This window comes from Manis pentadactyla, chromosome 4 (assembly GCF_030020395.1).
Source record: "Manis pentadactyla isolate mManPen7 chromosome 4, mManPen7.hap1, whole genome shotgun sequence".
Lineage (NCBI taxonomy): Eukaryota > Metazoa > Chordata > Mammalia > Pholidota > Manidae > Manis > Manis pentadactyla.
Window position 1 is genome coordinate 48,557,046 of NC_080022.1, and position 19,345 is coordinate 48,576,390.

Genomic DNA, 19,345 nt, shown 5'->3' on the forward strand with positions numbered 1-19,345 from the left:
TGTCAGGCAAAGAGTAACCACGGCTGACTCCGTGGCTGCTCTATTCCCTTGATTGTGATGATACCACATGCACTTTGATCTTTCTGACACTCTTTCTGGGTCTCATTAATAAATTTCTCTTCTAAAGTCTCTTCATGTTAGTTTTCAGAGACTTTTCTTCCTAAATTCTCCACTCTCACATTCTGCCAGGGATTATACAATTGAAGCCACAGTGTCACATTCCTAAAGGATCCCAGAGGGCAGCAAATGGGCAGCATGAGCTGAGATAACTTCACATAACCACACCTTCTAAGTGGGGTCAGCCATGGCGAACTGCATAGCATGAGCCTGGTCTCAAGAGGGCTTCCTGAAGTGAGCACGAGCTGAGTCTGTTACAAGAGGGGGACTGCTGGCCCTGTATTGCCAAGTCTTCTGATTTTTTTCAAGACAAGTTAGAGATCCAGATTTTTTTTTTTAAATCACAATCTGAAGAGCTTTATATATTGGCTGAAACTTTTTTTAGAACTCTGTGGAGGCCAAACAAAACAAGTCTGTGTCCCAGATGTGGTCCTTTGGCCACTGGTTTGCAATTTCTGCAGAAATACTCTTTCTGGGGTAACTCGGTGTATATGGCTTGGTTTGATTGATTTAATTTATGGGTCAGTGACTTCCAAATCTGTTTTTCCAGCTCTGTTCTTCAAAATATAACTCGCCACTGGGTAAAGCTGCATAGCTTTCCACAGTTGTCTCCTGCCAGCATGTACCAGATTCAGATTCCCCACTGACTTGCCCCTCTCCGGCCTGCTTCATTTTCGTGATTCCCCATCTCCTCACAGTGGTCCAGGCTGAAGAAACCTGGCTTCTCTCTTGCTGTCTGCTTTATTCACAAAGTCCGTATTCAGATGTCCATCTCTATGTCTTATGTTACTTTCTAAATACTTTCCAATCCTCTGTTTCCTGTACAACCTCAATTTGGTCATTCAGCTAGCTTTGGAAACTGTGTAGCTAAGTCTCCATTACTATACCCATTTTACAGATGATGAAACTGAGACTTAGAGAAAACATAAAATTTGTCCAAATTATGTCATAGCAAGTGACAGAGTGTCAGTATGAACCTGGTAATGTTATTGTAGAATGTACATTTTTCATAAGTACAAAATAATAAATTGTACATCTGTATTACAGGGGCTTAGGTCACAAGTATATATTTTCTTGGTAATATTCCACAATTTATATGCATATCAAATTATGTTGTACACTTCTAATTCATACAATTGTATTTGTAAATTATTCCTTAATTGGAAAAAAATTAGAGTGAACAATTTAGTGGCAAAAAAAGAAATAAGTGACACATGTATAAAAGAAGTAGATGTAATCAATTAGATCATCTAGAATTGCTTATAACAGACCTATTCTAGTAAGCCAAAAAAAATATTTAGTTACAATATCATATAGGTATAAAGTAGTGCCTGCTAATTCCTTAGAGGGTATTTGAAAACATCTTTCCTTTACAGATTTTTAGTTCTTCCTTGTCTTAGATATATTTGCTTCATCTAGGAAATCAGAATACTGAGAAGCTATGTACAAACTGTGGAAGTTTGGTGTTCACATTGAAGACACTGTAATGTCATTTACAAATAAGTCCATATGAGGGAGTCCGCAAAGTCAGCAAAACTGACCCCGCGTGACGGGGACCCTGTTGCCTGCTGTCTGTGAGTCTCATTTTTGGATGGGCTCTCTGTCGGTCATCTGCTGCTTCTGGCAGTCTCCGGCCAGCTGTCCCCAGCAGACGGGTCTGGCCTGGCTGCTCTGGGAAGGAGAGCCTGCCTGCCTCCCTTCTCCATGGCACTTCCCAGAGGCTGGTTTTTTTTTTTCTTTTTCCTTCCTAAATGGAAAGCTACTGGCACCTGCATTTTGACCGTGCAGCAATATCCACTTAGCAGTTGGTTTTCCACTTACTTCAGAGGATAACTTTTATTTTGGAAGGACAAGTTTTAGTCCCTTATAAGAGAGCAGGTTCATTCCCTGGTACATTGGGCTCAAACCCAACCCAAAGGCTAAAAAATATAACTTAATGTCTGAGAACTTGGACTTTGGGTTCTGACCTTCCTGTGTTTGAGCCCAGCTCATGTCTCTGAGCCTGCTTTTAATCTGTAAAGTGGGAATAATAATAATACCACATAAGATCATTGTATGTATTAAATGAAATAATGCCTGTGAAACTCTTTGTGAAGTACTTGGCACATAGTAAGCACTCAGTAAATGTTAGTTATTACTGTTGTTCTTCTAATAATTGTTTTATTATTGTATTAGCTCATGTAACAGTTCTTCAGTCAGCTCCCAGCTCCTATATTGCATTTTCCAAGCATAGCTCTTACATCAAAGGGACTACTTAACTACTGCTCAGCCATGCTTGGTTGGCATTCATTCCTTCTGCCCCGTTTTGAATTCATTAATTAAACACATAAACATACCAGCTGTTTTTGAGTATCTTCCATATGTATCAGGAACTGTATTGGACACTGCCCATTTAAGAATGGTGTACTGTGGAATTTCACCACTGTTCATTGCCTGTTTCAAACTAACACTGCACTTTTGTGGCTCCTCAAATGTGCCCTCTCTCTTCCTACCTCTGTACTTTTGCACAGATTATTCTTATGATCTGGAATGTTCTCTCTCTCACTTATCAAGTTGGCAGGTTTCTACCCTTAGCTCAAATGTCATCTGAAGCCAGCTCAGCTGCCCCAGGGAGATTTAAGTGCCTTTCTTATTGTCTGCACACTGTGCTTTAAGTACATTAGTCATTTATAATATTCTTGTGAGTGTATTACCATTGTTGGCCTGTGTCTGTCCCTGCTGGACTAGGAACACTTTGAGGGCAGGGAATGTGCCTGTTCACTTTTGTATTCTTAACAAAGTGCTTACAGGGGCTTAATTGTATTTATTGGCGAGTTAGATGGTTGAATAGTTGGGTAGATTGGGAGAAAAAAAGAAAAATGCATGTGAATTAAAGTAAATAAGTGAAAGGACCAATGAGTTACCCAGGGACCTGACCTTCATATATTGCCACACTTTTAGGAGAGACAGGAATGTAAACACTCCCAGGGTACTGTGATAAGTGCTTAGTGATCCATGGAGCATAAATAACAAGGAACAACTAACTGGTTCTGCCTGTAGACATATATTGTCTGAACTACTCCATTTTTACTTACTTATTTATTTTTAAGTCTTTCTGGGAGCAGACTTTAAAATGCAGACCTCCAGCTTCCCAGCTTTGGCAACATGGGGCAGGTTCTCCTGCCTGGAGCAGGGTAGCAGAGCTGAGAGGAACCGAGGACAGGGGCTGCATTCCGTGTGGGCATGCATGTGCCTGTGCTCTGCAGTCCCTGTCCTGATTTGCTCCTTTATGTTACTGTCCTGACCCTGGAGGGCACATGGGTTTGCAGCCCTCATTGCAGAGGGTAATTTGGAATCTCTTCCAGTTGGGGAGTGAGGGAAGGGGCAGTTCAGTGTGGAGGGGAGTCACAGTGAATGAAAAGGACTGGAGTTGTGAAAACTAAATGGGGTGTTGTAGAATTGGAGTAATTCCTGTGCACCTGAAGCACCAGAGCTTGTAGGGAAATAAAAGGGTTTAGCAAAGGCTAGAGAAGCCTTCAGGGGCCTGATCCTGGGGCCTTTTTGTATTGCTTGGCTAAGTTTGGATTTCAGTTTGTGGGAAGTGGGAGGTTGGGCGGTGATTTAAGCTGAGGAGTGACATGGTCAGGCTTGCATTTTAAGGCCATTCTGTTCGTGGTAATGGGAAGAAATTCCAAAGGGCACAAGGATAGATGCAGGTAGACCCATAGAAGGCTATGCTCTAGGTCAGAGATTCTCAACTTGGGGTGATTTTGCTTCTCAGGGGACACTTGGCAAAGTCTGGAGAAGTCACTGATTATGAGAAAGGGATGCTACTGGCATCTTGTGGGTATTGCTTAGGGTTGCTGCTGACATCCTGCACTGCAGAGGACAGCCCACACAACAAGACACTACCCAGCCCCAAATGCCCAGAGTGACTGAGAAGCCCTGTTCTAGTCCCGTTGAGATGTAAAGAAGACATGAGCTCTGCAGTGACAATGGGTATTCTTAGAACTTAGAAAGGGATGGATGTGTGTTCTCAGAAGGGCGTAGAGAATGGATTCAGGAGGTGGTATCAGCACACGTAAGCAACTGATTTGTATTTTTAAGAAGAGAGAAAAGAGGGGAGGTAGGAGGTGAAGCAGAACAATGTTTATTTAACAAATGAAGAAATCAGTCTTTAAAGTGTAACCTAAAGCTCTTAAGTTACCAGCACCGTCATTAATTTCTATTGACTAAACAGCACAAACAAGCCCTTTCCTATCTTTTTAAAAAACCTTTAAGAATATACTGGTGTTTTTAATTTTATCAGGATCTGGCAATCTAGCCTATTCAGGGGAAAAATAATTTTAATTTCTAAGTTTAATGAATAGTTTTAATTTATACTTTGGCCCTTTAATTTGCAAAGATTTTTTTTTGTTTTCAGGTTTTAAGATAAAGACATGAGGCCAACGTCAGTTTAAATGCCCTCCGAGGCCACTTTCCTTATGTTTTTCTCCCTCCAAAAACTCCTTGATCCATTAGTATGTATCACTTACAAAAATCAGAAAATGTGTAACTGGAGGATTACTCTAGCAAAATGTATTGAGTTTTTCTTCTAACATGACTGTTTCGATACTTGTTTTTACTGGGTTAGTAAAATGGAATTTGAGGTTGACAGCTCTTGTCTTCCTTGTGCTAAAATTTATTTGGTCTGTTCTGCTGGTGCAGAAAATCAAACTTCTGAAGGCCCAAGCAGAGGACTGAGGGTGGGTATGGAAAGGCAAGGCTGGTGAGCAGTGACCTGGCAAACCCCGGGTCTCAGCAAATTTTCTGAAGTCCCTGATCTCCACCGCAAGTACTGCTCTCTCCGGGTTCCTACTACCTAGGGACATCTTGTGTCCATTCAGGGTGTATAGATCAGGTAGGATTCTGGAGAATGAGATGGCAAGTATACTTAACATCCATCTCCTCATAGTAACTGCTCTCTGGAAACTGCTGTTATGAGGAGAGAGAGAGGCAGGAGAGGGCTCCACTGGTATTCATCCGGTACCCAGTGGAACACCCGTGTCCTTTCTGTTTTGTCAGCCAGGGTCCCTGCAAGGAACAGGTAGCACACTGAAACAGGGTAATTTGAGAAGAGTGGTCAAGTGTCAAGAAGCCACGAGGGATAGTGCGAGAACTCTGGGCTACCAAAAGTCAAGCCCAGACCACCTGTGGGCCTCCACACACAGGGGTGTGTGTTTTACCAGGTCTGGGAGAGGTTGTTCTGTGGACGTGTGGAGAGCCACAGCCAGGCCACACTTCCTCTTGTGTGCTGATATCCCTCGGTGTCCCCCATGGGCCAAACCCAGCTCGAGGCCATAGGGCAGAGAGCCGTTTGGTGTGCTGCACACTGGTCGGAATGCTGGGTCCAAAAGCTTGACGAAGAAGGTTAGAGAGTGAATTTGGAGAGGCAGATGAGAGATGCCTGGGACATTTGGACATTCTTTCTGTTTGGTTTTTGTGGTCAGATTCTTGTGGAGGAGGCAGGGTGGCAGGTCTGTGCTTTGGAGTCAGAAAGTCTGGTATGGAATCCATCTACTCCCCTTGCTAACTGAGCAGTTCTCAGCTCTTAAGCTCACCAAGCCCTTACTTCCTCATCTTTTAATGGGAGCACGGATAATGCCTATATCAAAAGGCTCAAAACAGAAAATATTCTGTGCTGTTGACAGACTGGAAAAGGCTGCAAAAACTGTAGTGTAATGTGAGCAGTATACCCCAGTGAAGTGTTTCTGTATAAAATATACATAACTGTGTTGTGAGACAAAGGTTGATTTTTTTTTCCCCTTCATTATATTTTTCTACCATCAGAGAAACAAAGCCTCTAAGGGCTATTAGTAAAAATGTCAGTAGTACCCTCTGAGCTATTGTTGTTGACTCATACTGTGCTCTCTGGGTCACTGAGGTGTGTGAATTAGCAGCCACAGCAGAGCTGGCTGGATTGTGGGCAGACATGTGACATGTATGTCATTTTTTGTGATGTGGCCATGGGCTCAGTTCTAATGTCCCATCCCCAGGAAGCTTCTGCTGTCCCTTTAAGTGCTTCTCCTCTGATCTCCTATAGCCTGGGGCTATTCCTAGCACTTACCAGACTGTATTAAAAATACTTCTCTACTAGACTGTGATCTTCTTTAGGCCCATGCTGTTTTATTCATCTGCACATTACCAGCATTGTCTTGTCTCTTGTTACTACATGCTGCCTTCATTCTTACTGCCCAGCTTTCCCTGCATGGCCACAGGGAGTTCTCAGGCTCACAAACCATAGCTTCTACAACAGAGAGCAACTGACCTGTGTTTTCTCTTTTCTCAAGTTCCAAAGTTCTGGGGAAGAATTTTGACTGTTTTCCTATGGTTCAGGTCCACATATCTTATTAAATTAAGTATACCCAGGGGAATCTGTTAGGCCAGTAGAGTGGGGTCCACATGAGCATGACAGGTCTTATTTAAATCAGCTGGTTGCAGTGGAAAAGGAGAATGTAATCAGAATGCATTGGGCTGCAATGGCAATACTAAGAAGCTCTTATTTAAGTCATGTGCTTGTAGTGAGGAAGCAGCATGTATCCAGAATACATTTGCAAGAGGGCAAAAATTGGTTCTTGGGAGATGAAAGAATCTAAAATATTACAATATTTTGTGGCCTTCTGAAGCACATCCCTACCTAACAATGTAAACAGATACACAGGTATTAAAATTTCATGGGTGCAGAGATAAAGAAAAGAAGTCTAAGAAGACTCTTCAGTGGAGTTGATGGTGAAAAAGTAGTTGAGAAGCACTGAGTTATAACATTAACACCTAACACTTTTGTAGTGCTTACCATGGACCAAGAGCTGTTTTGAATGTATTGCCAATGTCATTAACTTATTTAGCAATATACCCATTTTACAGTGGCTTAAACAAACTAGCTTGGCTTCCCACTTTCTTACCCCAATAACAAGTTCAAAAGGGGTTTGATCATGTTAAGGTCAACAAACCTTTAATTCTTTAGACTTTGCCTTCATCCTATTTACTTCATGGATAGTTTTGCTGAAGCTCTAGACATTAGATCCATCTTTAATGATGAAAGAATGGAGAAATGCAAAAAGAAGAATTTTTTTTTTCTACTTGAGAAGAGCAAGTTTCCCAGAAGCATTCTTACTAGGTTTCTGCTTAGGTCTAACTGGCTGGAATTAAGTTACATGGCCATTTTTAGCTGCAAGAGAGGCAGGGAAAGATAGAGAACAAGACTATCATGGTTGGCTTAGATCTACACAATTCAATATGATAGCCACATATGACTCTTTAAAAGTTTTTTTATTGAGGTATAATTCACATAGCATAAAATTTACCATTTCAAGTGTGCCTTTTAGGGATTTCTAATAGTCACAGGATTATACAACCATTACCAGTATCTAACTCCAGAACATTTTCATTATACCCAAAAGAAACCCAGTACCCATTAGTAATTACTCCCCATTCCTGCCTTCCCCAGCCCTTGGCAACAGTAACCTAATGTCTGTCTGTAGATTTGTCTGTTCTGGACATTTCATGTAAATGTAATCATACAGTATGTAACACTCTATGTAGCTTCTTTCACTTGGCACAGTTTGTTTACAGGTTCATCTGTGTTAAAACATGTATCAGTACTTTTTAAAAATCAGTTCTTTTTTATGATTTAATGATAATTGACTCTGTAGAGATCACACATTTTGTTCATTCATTTGTTGATGGACATTTTAATTTCCACTTTTTAGTTGTTATAAATAATGCTGTGATGAACATGCATGTGCAAATTTTGTGTGAATCTATTTTCATTTCTCTGGGGCATATTTCTAGGAATAGAACTACTGGATTATGTGGTGTTTCTATGATTAACCCTTTGAGGAAATGCCATATTGCTTTCCAAAGTAGCTGCAGCATTTTACACATCCACACTGGAATGCATAAGGGCTTCAATTTCTCCATGTTCTTATAAGCACTTGTTATTTTCTGTTTGTTGAGTCTAGCCATCCTAGTGGATGTGAAGTGGTATCTTGTGGTTTTTATTTGCATTACAAAATCACCACTGATGTTGAGCAGCTTTTCATGTGCGAACTAGCTATTTCTGTATCTGCCTTGGAGAAATGTTTATTCAGATCCTTTGCCCATTTTTTAATTGAATTATTTGCTCAATATTGAGTTTAGTGGCTATTTAAATTTATATTAATTACAATTGAAGTTAAAAATTCCATTCTTCAGTTGCACTAGCCACACTACAAGCACCCAGTCACCATGTGGGGATGCATAGTGGCTGCATTATTGGACAATTGTATATATATATAGAGCATTTCCATCACTGTAGAGAGTTATATTGAATAGCACTGGCTTAGACCATCAAGATTGAGCTGGGTACATGGCCACCTTAAATAAAATCAGGGTTTTGTTAAGCTAAAGCAGGATGGGGGAACAGGTATGGAATATATTTACAGAACATTCTTCAGAAACAGATGTCCTGGTCTGAGAAGAGATGGATAGGTGTATTTAGCATATATCTTCTAAAGATGCACAGGAGTTTCCCAAGGGAATAAATGGGGCAGGGGGTGAGTGGACATACAAAATTCTAGACTAGGGATTTGATTGGCAAACTTTCTCTGTAAAGTGTCAGATAGTAAATATTCTTGGCTTTGTCATCTATATGATACCTGTCAGAAGTATTCAACTTTATCATTGTAGTGAAACAACAGTCAGGGGCAATATATAAATGAGTGGGCGTGATTGGGTTGCAATCATATTGATTTTCAAAAACAGGTACTGGGCTGGATTTGTCCCACTGGTCATATTTTGCAAAGAACATTATGTAGAAAAGTATGGAAGCTTACAGGGGCCTAGCATACTGCAGTAAAAGGAGCAGTAAGATGTTTGGTACTGCTGGGAAATAGGCTTTAAGAATGAATAATTGTGTAGAGAGGGTAGGAAGAGAGACAGAACCAGATTGTAAAGGTCCTGCCTAGGTGCATATCAAGGTTGTTTTGTTCTGGTACTTTTGTTTGTTTTTTATGATCTTGTAGGTGACAAGAAACCATCAAAGGTTTTTAAGTCAGAAATCATAGTTATATTGGCTTTTTAGATGACCCTCTGGCATCATTTTGAGAAGTTGATTGGAGAAAGTGAGAATAAAGGTAAAAAAGACCAGTGAAGAAGCTGTTCAAGCAAGTGAACAAAAACAGGATTGTAATGAAAGTGATTCTGTTAATAAGCATACCTGTCTCCTAATCATGTCAGATTGTAGGCTTTTTACAGTATACCAATGATGTGACCCAGGTTAAGCCTCTGCCTCCTGGATTAAAATAAAGATCCAAAAGATCTGGTAATGATCATACTAATTGGATCAGCATATAGACAAGCAAGCTGATAAATCTTGTGCCCTGATTAGCCTGTTCAAGTGGGCCAGGCAAGAAGCAGTATTGATTCAAGTGAGGTGTGAAGAGTGGGTCTCAGACCCTCTTCTTTCGTAGCCCAGCAGAGTCCCATGGAAAGCCAGAGAACTGGTGCTGAGTGTTACTCTAAGAATGTCAGTGACTCTTGGAAAGCTGTGAGGCTGGTGTTGTGAGGGAAGACTCACTATGGTCTTGGAAGAGTTGATTCCTAAATAGGGAAGTGAGCTCATTCTTCACCAGTCCGTTCTGAAAGGCCCTTTGAGGGGAAAAGGAAACCTTGATGAACTCGGATTTATGAAGTTAGGTCCAGAGTCAGGCACAATGAAGGCTTGCCTGGGAGTATCTGCCATTAGAAAAGATGAATTATCCATGTGGGCTTGGAAAATCACAAATACAAATTATGTGTCAATGGATATTTTCCACCCACCCCCAGCACAGTCGTCCTAGTCTGTGAGTACACAACATGCTTTCAAAGCCAGTTTTGCAGACAGAATAATAAGAACTCTAAAATACATGTAAATAGATTTATAAGTACAAAAATTTAGTGAGTTGGTTGTCCTACTTGTAATCATATTAGTACAAAATCCTCCGACATTTAATTGGAAGTGAGATCATGACTACTGATTTCTGACAGTCTTTATTCTGTGACTAAACACTTCAAGAAAGTATCTTGGCTTGTTCACTAGTTAAATCCTCACTGATTCCTAAAATTATGAAATATAAATTTATTATAAGAAACAGCTTTGGATCCTTCACAGGCAGAATTATACCTCGCCTAGTAATGAAAATGAATGAATATCTTGCATGCGTAGCTTTTTTTCCCCTCTGGACATCCTGACTCCAATACTGTGAGCATCAGAAATGTCTTCTGAATCTGATTTTGAATGGTCAGACCTATGTCCTGTGGGGATTATGAGTATTTCCAAGGGTGCGGCAGACAGAGGTGGTAACATCAAAAGAGGCTAACCTTTGACAAGGCCTGTTTCCTCAAGTCATTTTTTCCAGGACGCATGCTGGGTGGGATGGGCTCTGGAGAGCTGCCCTGAAAACAGGGCCCCACTGCTTCTCCAGCTGCGCTCCCCGGGCTGAGACTGGGCTCACTTGAGTATCGGTCTTTCACATTGTTTTGCGGAGGTGTGATGAAAGGAGTAAGGAAACCTCATCTATTTTATGAATCCAGCACCCTGAAACAGAAGGGACTGGCTAGATCCAGGGCATTTGGAGTTCACTGAATTCATCAAATTATTTTTCAAGCTTGTAGGGTTCAGGATTTCCCCAAATATATTTTTCCAAGTGCTTGCATACTGGTGTCTATTACTGGTGTCTGATTTGTCTACCCTGAAATGATCAACATACTGTGTTTCTGAGATCTCTGAAGTCCAGAAAGGTCTTTTGAATTTTAAATTTCTGTTTTACTCTCTAATGAGCCTAACAGAAATGGGTGATTCCAGAGATCACAAAAAAGCCCAAATTCACCTCCAACTTCCTGGCTACCAGGAAGCTTGGACAGAAGTATTTTCTGGGGTATTTGTGCCAATGGCTAGTCTAGGACATGTTTCTGATTTGCTTTACATACACCTGATCAGAAAAACTATTTTAGGAAAACTGCTGTCTAGCGATCATTAATGTTTTTTTCTAAGGAAGCTTCTCAAGTGTTTTCTTAGAACAGGGAAATCTCTTTGTGACAAAGAATAAATAAACTCTGGCATAAAAAGCTAGTGTGGTGACCTAGTTTCTTCAACAACATAATTGCAAGGGGAGAAAAAAAAAGAGATGGGGGAAGGAACTGTAATGAAAAGAGACTTAGGAAAACATATGGCTCCTTGTGATACATGGCCCTTATTTGAACCCTCATTCAAAAAAAAAAAAACTTGGAAGAAGAAAAGTAAAACATTAGGAGAAATATGAACACAGAATGGATATTTGGTAAATTAAAGTATTATTCTTAATTATGATAATATTTCAATTACTTTTTAAAAGATATCTCACATTCTGAAATATTTGCAGAAAACTTAAGTCTGGAATTTGTTTAAAAAGAATTGGAACATAGATGAAACAAATGGCCATGAGCTGAAATTATCTGAAGCTGAGTTATATGTACGTGGGGGTTCACTAAACTAGTCTTGGTAATTTTGAGTATGTTTGAAATATAACATACCAAAAAGTTTTTAGAAATTAACAGTTTGGTATCTCTGAAAGCCTTGGGTTCCTAAGTGTGCTTCTTTTATCCATCATTGCTTCTATTTCATACCTTCTTTTCCCCAACACAGAGATTTTCCCCACTCCCCACCCCATTTTCTGTCTCCTTGTCATCTTCCTCCTTCCCTCCCTCCATGTCTGTCTTTCTGTCTTCTTTTCTTCCTTCTATTTTCTTTCCTGACCTTCATTTGGACTGACAAGGAAAGGAGACACATGTTTTGGTATCAAGTTGCAAATATACTTGGGACATATGGCTACACAAAGGCCAGGCACTTGCTGGATACTCAGGTGAGTATTGCAGACTGCCAGGGCTTGCCTTGACCTCTGAGTGGTCTTACTGGGCTGAAGTCAAACTTACCTAAACCACCCATTCCACAGTTGGCCAATGCACCATGGTTTTCAACAAAAATTGGCATTATTATTAGAATGTGAAAGATTTGGGTTGAAGTTAACTTTTTATCACAAATCTGGATTTGCAAAGGAGATGTTGGAATCCCACTCTTTCTTTGTTATTATCTGTGATTTGGAATGAGTTTTTGGCATTGAGATTTCGCTGTGGGATTGGTCTATCTTGATCACTGCCTGAGTAGACAGAGAGATTAGATCACTGGATCCCAAACTAGTCTCAGAAAGAAACTCATGATGGTAAGAATCACTTGGAGAAATTTTCGATTTTCAATTTTCAAATTTTTTTTAGTAAAAATACTAGGGTAACCCCCTGGGAATTCTGATTCTGTAGATCTGAGTGGAAACAATCTGAAAGTCTGTAATTGTATCAGGTTCCCCCTTGATTCCATGATTATTTGGTTGGAGATTGACTAGATTCAATGATTTTAAATAGATTGGAGGGATTTGAGTTTGTTCGAAAAGCAGACTGAGATTGTACTGTACATTGCTCTGCCTTGTTACAATAGATGTGGCAAGTTTTTTGTTGGTGTTGTTTTAATTGTGTTTATTCAAAATGCGTTGCTTCTGAACAAGGCCTTGCATCAGGGAATTGTTACGTGAGAGCTAGGTAAGTAAATGGTGAATACAAAAAGGATGTGTATATAAGGAAAGGCATCTAATATAGTGACAAGTGTCTATTATTTAGTATACTTGATTCATAATTTATATTTTCTCCTTTAATTTTTGCAATGACTCTGAAAAGCAATCATCATCCAGTTTTGCATTTGCTGAAAACAAAGCTTAGAGGAATGTCAGTACTTTGTCAAGTTGCGCAGCAAACCCATGGCCGGGGTGTATGCACCTAGATTTGTCTTTCTGTTGTGCCATGCTGCCTTTCTGAACACTGCAGCCTGTGTCTTGATCTTTTCTTGGCCCCAGAAGACTGTGTATGCCAGGAGGGGCTATCTGTGTAGAGGTCAGGAAGCCCCACCAAGGGGGGCAGGCCGCCACAGCTTCCTTTCCTGGGCCATCCTGCTGTGTTTGTTTTTCTCGGTCCAATAATGGATAAAGATCCCCATGAAAGTCTTTGTCACTGCTCACCACTGGCAACTGTTTGGTAAAGGAATATGGCTGAGAGACAGAAGCCTCTTCAGGGTGGTTTGCCCATGTCTGAATTTTTTTTTTTGGCACCTTGTAAAGGCCTGAGAACGTGGGAGTTTTGTGCTGATGTGTACACCGTCCAGCATATTGGCTTTCTTTGACAGTGTGAGGATCAAAATGTCACTTGACTCATTATCACCCACAACAGCCCACACACTGGTCTTCCTTCTTCTTTCCATGGCACTTTCCACAGAGGGCATCCTGTTCAAATACTATAATAGTATGCCTCCCATGTGGAATCCTTCAGCTACTCCTGATTCTTGGAGGAAAAAGGCCGAGCCCCTCAGCATAATGCCCAAGACCTTTCCTGGTCTGGCCCTGTCTCTTCAGCTGCACGTCCCAATCTTCCCACTTTAGGAATACCCATGTCCTTGTACTTCACAGTTGAGCAGCCCATTTTAGAAAGGGAATGAAAAGGAACCCCAAGAAATATGTAACTTAGTTCTAACTTGTCTGGTAGCATTTGATTTTTCCATGTTTGTTGTCCGTCTCCCTGCACCGAGGGCAGGGATTTTAACTTCTCTGCTGTTGCATCATCACACATGGGACAATGCCCAGCACACAGTAGATGTTCACTTACATGACTGTTCAGTGAGTTTAGGAATGGTAGGCACTATTGAGTGCTATTCAGGGCCCAAGGAAGGCATGATCAGTGTGGCGGGAGTGGTCAAGGAGAGCTTCGCAATAGGATGGTTGTGAAGGATTGAGGCTGGTGAGAATGGTTAGGAGAATCGGTTGTGAGCCTTAGTCTTGAAAGTCAGAGTTTCAGAAAGGCTCTTGTTATATTGGGTAGGATATGGGTTTTAGAACCTAAGAGATCTAGGTCCAAATTTGGATTCTTTTCACTGCCCAACTTTGTGACTTCAAGATCTCTGAGTTTCAGTTTCTTCATGGGTAAAATAAGATAGAGTTTACTTTCCTTAGAATATTCTTGTGATAAAAACACTACCATATATAAAGCTTGTAGCATGGTGCCTAGCATATATTAGGCTCTCAAGCAACATGAAATAAAAGCTTGCATAGTATGACTAAAACACCTGGAAAAAAGGCACTATTTAGATGAAGGAATTGAGTTTGATTTCAGTAGCACAATGATGATACTTGGATCCCCTCCTCCCTAACACTAGAGGCTTCTTTGAAGGCAGAGGGAACATAATGAGTAGAAGAGGGACATGAGAATGAGCTTTCTGTTTAGGTAGATAAATTAGAGTTACTCTTTCAGTACACTTTCAGCTCTGACTTTCCTTCTGCTGTGTGTGTGTGTGTTTGCGTGTGTGTTTCACTCTAGGATTTAGGGCTAGAGTTTTCACCGTGGTCATGATTCTGACCTCTGCTTACTTCTTCATCTTATGCCATCTCTCCCTCTCTCTCGTTCTCCGGCCACATCTTCTCCTTTAAAGTTCCTTGAGCATGCAAAGTCTTTTTCAGCCTTGGGTTCTTTGAATTTAGTGTTCCCTTTGACCAAGAGTCTTTTCCTCTGCCTCTTTTCATTTTTCAGAAAATAAACAGGTTCCTTCTGTAATCATATTGGAGTAAAAGAAAAGAATTGGTCTTTCAATGTTTATTTTATATAATACCAAGGAATAATATTTTCAGAGTGTTTGCAGTTCTTAATTTTTTTATACAGTGAACTGTAATGCATTTCAAATGCAAAAATACAGGCATATATTAGGAAGCTTTCCTGGACACTACTGGTGTACATGTCTTGAGGTCTGTTCCTTCTGTCTTGGGCTGCCTATAGAGCTACCTTGCCTTCCTTGGAGGGTGTTTAATGCCTTCCCACATTTGAGCTTTAGAACCGCTTCCTCTGCCTTAGTCAGCATCTCCCACCTCCAGCCGGTTTATTCCTCTCCTGACTGCTCCAGGAGGGATGGTCCTGCCCTGGAGGGAGCTGATCCCTCCCCGTTCCAGCAGGAGATGGGTGAGGAAGAGGCATTGCCCCAGCTGTGGCAGTGAGGAGCCAGAAGGGCTTGTCATTAGGGTGTCTAGGATGGGAGAGGAGAAAGAGGAGGGGAAGGGGGGAGGATTAGATTGGGAAGAGTCAAGGACAAAGTTGCTAACTGATGTCTGAATACTATTATACCAGCAGAGACAGCCATGATTCAGGACTAAGGAAATAGCACCATAGGCTTTAATAGCAAATGTGGTAGGGTGCACCTAGTTCTTATCCAGCTGGTCTCACCTCAGAAGTTACCTCCTCCGGGGAACCTTTTCTGACCCCTGTCTCTAGTGAGCGTCCGCCGCAATCCATGCTTATATCTCTACAGCACTTACTGCTCTCTGGAAGTAAATTGTTTACTTTTTTGTCTGACTCTCCCAAATATAAACTGAGCTTCACGAAGGCAGAGGCTTTCCTGCTCTCTGCTCAGCGTCTGGAACATAGATGGGACCACTAAGTAGGTGCTGAACGAATGGAATGGGGTCTTCACAGCCATCCCAGTTGCTTTGGGTTAACATTAAAGAAAAGGAGTACAGTCGCCTGCGTTCTACATAGCCAGTCAGGCAATGCTTTTACAGGCTTGGGTGTTATTATCCTGAGTATTGTTGTGTTTGAAAACCCTTTCAGGATGCCAGGCATGTTGTGGAGTTGAGGGAAGTAAAAATCTTACAACAGATGGTACAACCTGCGAAAGAGAATAAATCTAAAGTTTTTACCCCTCCCTTCTCTCCCTATTACAGCTAGGAATAAACAACGAAATGTTTTTAATTCTCCCTTTGGAGGGAAGGCACATTTAGTATTCTGAGTCAGGCAAGGAGAGTCTCTAGCCACAGGACAGCTGGGAACTCAGGTCCATGGAGGGCGCCCAGGATGGAGGTGAGGAGACGGCGCCTTCTTGTCTGGTGATAGCTAGCAGCTGGGGCTCTCTCGGCTTCCCTCCCCACAAAAATCCAGTTGGAACCAGCACATGCAGGGATTCTGCCTGCCAGACAGAAACAGATGGCCTCAGGCCAGCCCAGATCTGTTGGTGGCACTGACCGCATAGCTACTGCTTTACTCCTGCACAAGGGAGATGGGAGATGGCTGAGGTGGGGTTGGTCACCTCGCCTTCCTCGGTTGAAGTGACTCACTTTGCTCTAGTTACAGTTTCAGTTCAGATTCTTTGGATGGGGTCAATTTCTCCTGTTCATGTTCCTAGGAATCAGACTTGGCCAGGTGTATTTGTAAATATGCATATCTTTGAAAAGGTATTTTTCCCTCTGCTCCTCCTTCACCTGCTACAGAGGGGGTCTTGCTGGAATTAGATTACAAGTAATTTGTTAAGTGCAGCAGCCCGTCTATGCAGCCTTCAGAACAATGGGTGAGGAGGGGATCAGAGTGCCTTCTAGAGTCTTCCTGAGGGTGTATTGGCAACCTAGAGAGGCAGAGTGGGGATAGAAGAAACACCACCTGAGGAGTTAGGTGGTCTACGCTCTGGGGCTGGGATTGTCACTTACTAGATGTGAGACCCTTGGCAGGTCACTTACCCTTGATGGCCCTCTGGTTTCTTATCCCTCACATGGGATAGTGGAACTGGAATGGGGACATCAGATAGATGAGCTCTTATGCCTGTCTGGGACAGTGTGGGAGATGACTGAGAAGCCCATCACAGCTAAGTGAGAAAGAGCAGCATCACACTATTGATGTTTGTCAAGTGTGTGGACAAGAGGATGGTGGCTCACGTGCCAGGCATTATGTGACGGATGGTAATTTCTACCTCTGTTATTTTATGATTCCATGTGTCCTACCGGTGGTTCTATAGGGATCAGGTAACATTTTCTAGTCTTAATAATTTCCTGGGGCTTTATTAATGATGGTGAGGAACATATACAAAACCTGACTTTTGTTGAGAGTTTAAGATTCTACCATTTAAGTCTCATCCTTATGGATAGAGAAACTAAGGCTCATAGTGGTTAAATGACTTGCCAAAGTCATTCTGCTGATAAGTGATAGAGCTAGAATTCAAACTCAGATCTGTCTGCCTGCAGAAGCCAAATAATCAACCACCACACTGGTGCTGCTTCCCAGTGGGAAAATACCTCAATGCAGATCACAATCAACTGTCAGTGTGTATGGCATTACCTGTAAGTACATGAGATCAGAAAGGTGCTTGAGAGATTTGTTAACTGATATTTGCCCAGCTCTTTTGAGCTTACAAAATACTTTCATAATATTGTGAACATAAGCTGAGTTCTAGCGACCTATGAGAGATACAATACAGAGTGCTTTACCTGGATTATCTCATGTAAACTTACAAGACTGTATGTCCAATAGTCACATGAGATAGCTGAGGCTCAGAGAGTTATGTAGCTTGCCTCAAGGTCGAATGCCTGGGGTTTGGGCCCACCTGCCTCTGGAGTCTATGGTGTCACCTTTTGAGATGGATGAGTCCTGGGCAGATGACCTGGAAGCATCAGAGACATTTTTCAGTATGAAAATCAGGGCAAGGTGGGAGTAGGATCCTTCTGATTCTATCTACTTTGTCCTCTGGAACTTGGTGAAAGTCTTGGCTCTTACTCATCAGCGTAAGAAAGGAAGAAACTTTGCTGCTCTTCCTGAGCTCTTTCCTCTGGTGGTGCTGAGAGATGTTTTCTGTCCAGGAGTGCTCAGCAAGCATGCCCAGTGGCAGGCCACCAGGAGACTGACCTCAGGCTGCAGACAACGCTCTTCACTATACCATCACATGTACGGCAGCACTGAATGCCAGAGATTAAAGAGAAGTGACATGGGCAAGTAGGTGACCTAGAGGAGACCTTTAGGAATGTAAACCTGATTAACTTCAATAATTCTGTGGGGTTTTTTTAGGCTTAGAAATTTAGGGGTCAAAAAGTAGAACTCATACCTAAATAGAGATTTAAAATGCATGTGAAAACAGGGATGTTCAGAGGATGAGTGGAATATTCCTTTGTATTTCAACAATTTATCCTTTTGGTTTTTTCCTTCTGTAAGTTTCTGTCTTTCTAATCAACTCAATTCATTTGGTGCTATTGCTTTCCTTTTATGAAAACTATTAATTCTGGGGATTTGATCAAAATAGACTGAAAATAAAACCTTCAAATTGCAAATATCAGGGAATCTAGAATTTGCCTTTTCTAGGCTGAATTAATTGGCTAGTGAATTTGCTGACTTGCCCCCGCCTCTGCCCTGCAGCAATGTTTCACTGTCCTCCAGATCCTTTCCTAGCACACGTGCACACACACCCCTGTTCACATATATGTGCACACACACTCTCATGTGTGCTTTGAGTCTGTGCTAATTGTTTAAAAAGGCCAGCCTCAGCTAGGCTGGGCTGCCGCAGCCTGTCTGGTTTAAATCTAAGCTGCCTGGGAGATCTGGGGCATTAAGTGAGTGACAACAGGTGCGGATGCCTTTGCACCCTTCTGAACTCAGCCCATAGTTCTCTCTTTGGTTCTTTTCAACCAACACCCTTGCCTGAGTTGTGTCCAGTAAATCTTGTAGCCGCATAATCCTGTTTCAGAGCCAAAGGGAGATTCTTTCTCTGCTCTTGGTTAAATGATGCCTAGGTCAAACCCTTCTTCCTAACCCCACCTCACTCCTTAGGAAGTGATAAGGAATAGCCCCAGGCCAGAAGCTGCTGGTTCTGGTATCTTCAGTCTTTCAGTGAGAGCTAATTTTCTGGTCCGATTTTAGAAAAGCCAAGAATTAACTTGCAGAGAATTAGCCATAATTGGGGAGAAAATAATTACTCGGCTTTTTCTGCCCTGTGATAACTGGAGCCCCAGGCAGATCTTTCATAGCAATGTCAACGCCCACTTCTATTTAAAACAAAGTGTTGCCTCAGGGGCCTTAAAAAGCCCTGTCTGAATGTTCTCAGTGGTACACTTTTGTGCAAACCACCCTGACTGTTGCATTAAAAGGAGATTCATTTTATGTCTTGTTGGTGAAGGTCCCAGGGCAGTGAAGCATTTTATATCATATTTGAAGACATGAATGGCTTTTGCAAGTGTCAGGTATGTTCACAGGCCCTACACGCAAACGTAACGCTGGGCTAGATCACGGTTCCTTTGTAAACAGGCTGTGGTCTGAGAAGATAATTGTTTCTGATAAGGTCCTAGACATTTTTCTATTTTGAAATTTGCCCAGCTGCCTCTGT

At 41.7% G+C, this 19,345-nt stretch overlaps 1 protein-coding gene across 7 annotated transcripts in view; it reads left to right on the forward strand.

The window, feature by feature from the left end:
* The window catches only part of FGGY (FGGY carbohydrate kinase domain containing), a 408,065-nt gene that overhangs the window by 111,994 nt on the left and 276,726 nt on the right, over nt 1–19,345 (forward strand). The window lies entirely within an intron of this gene.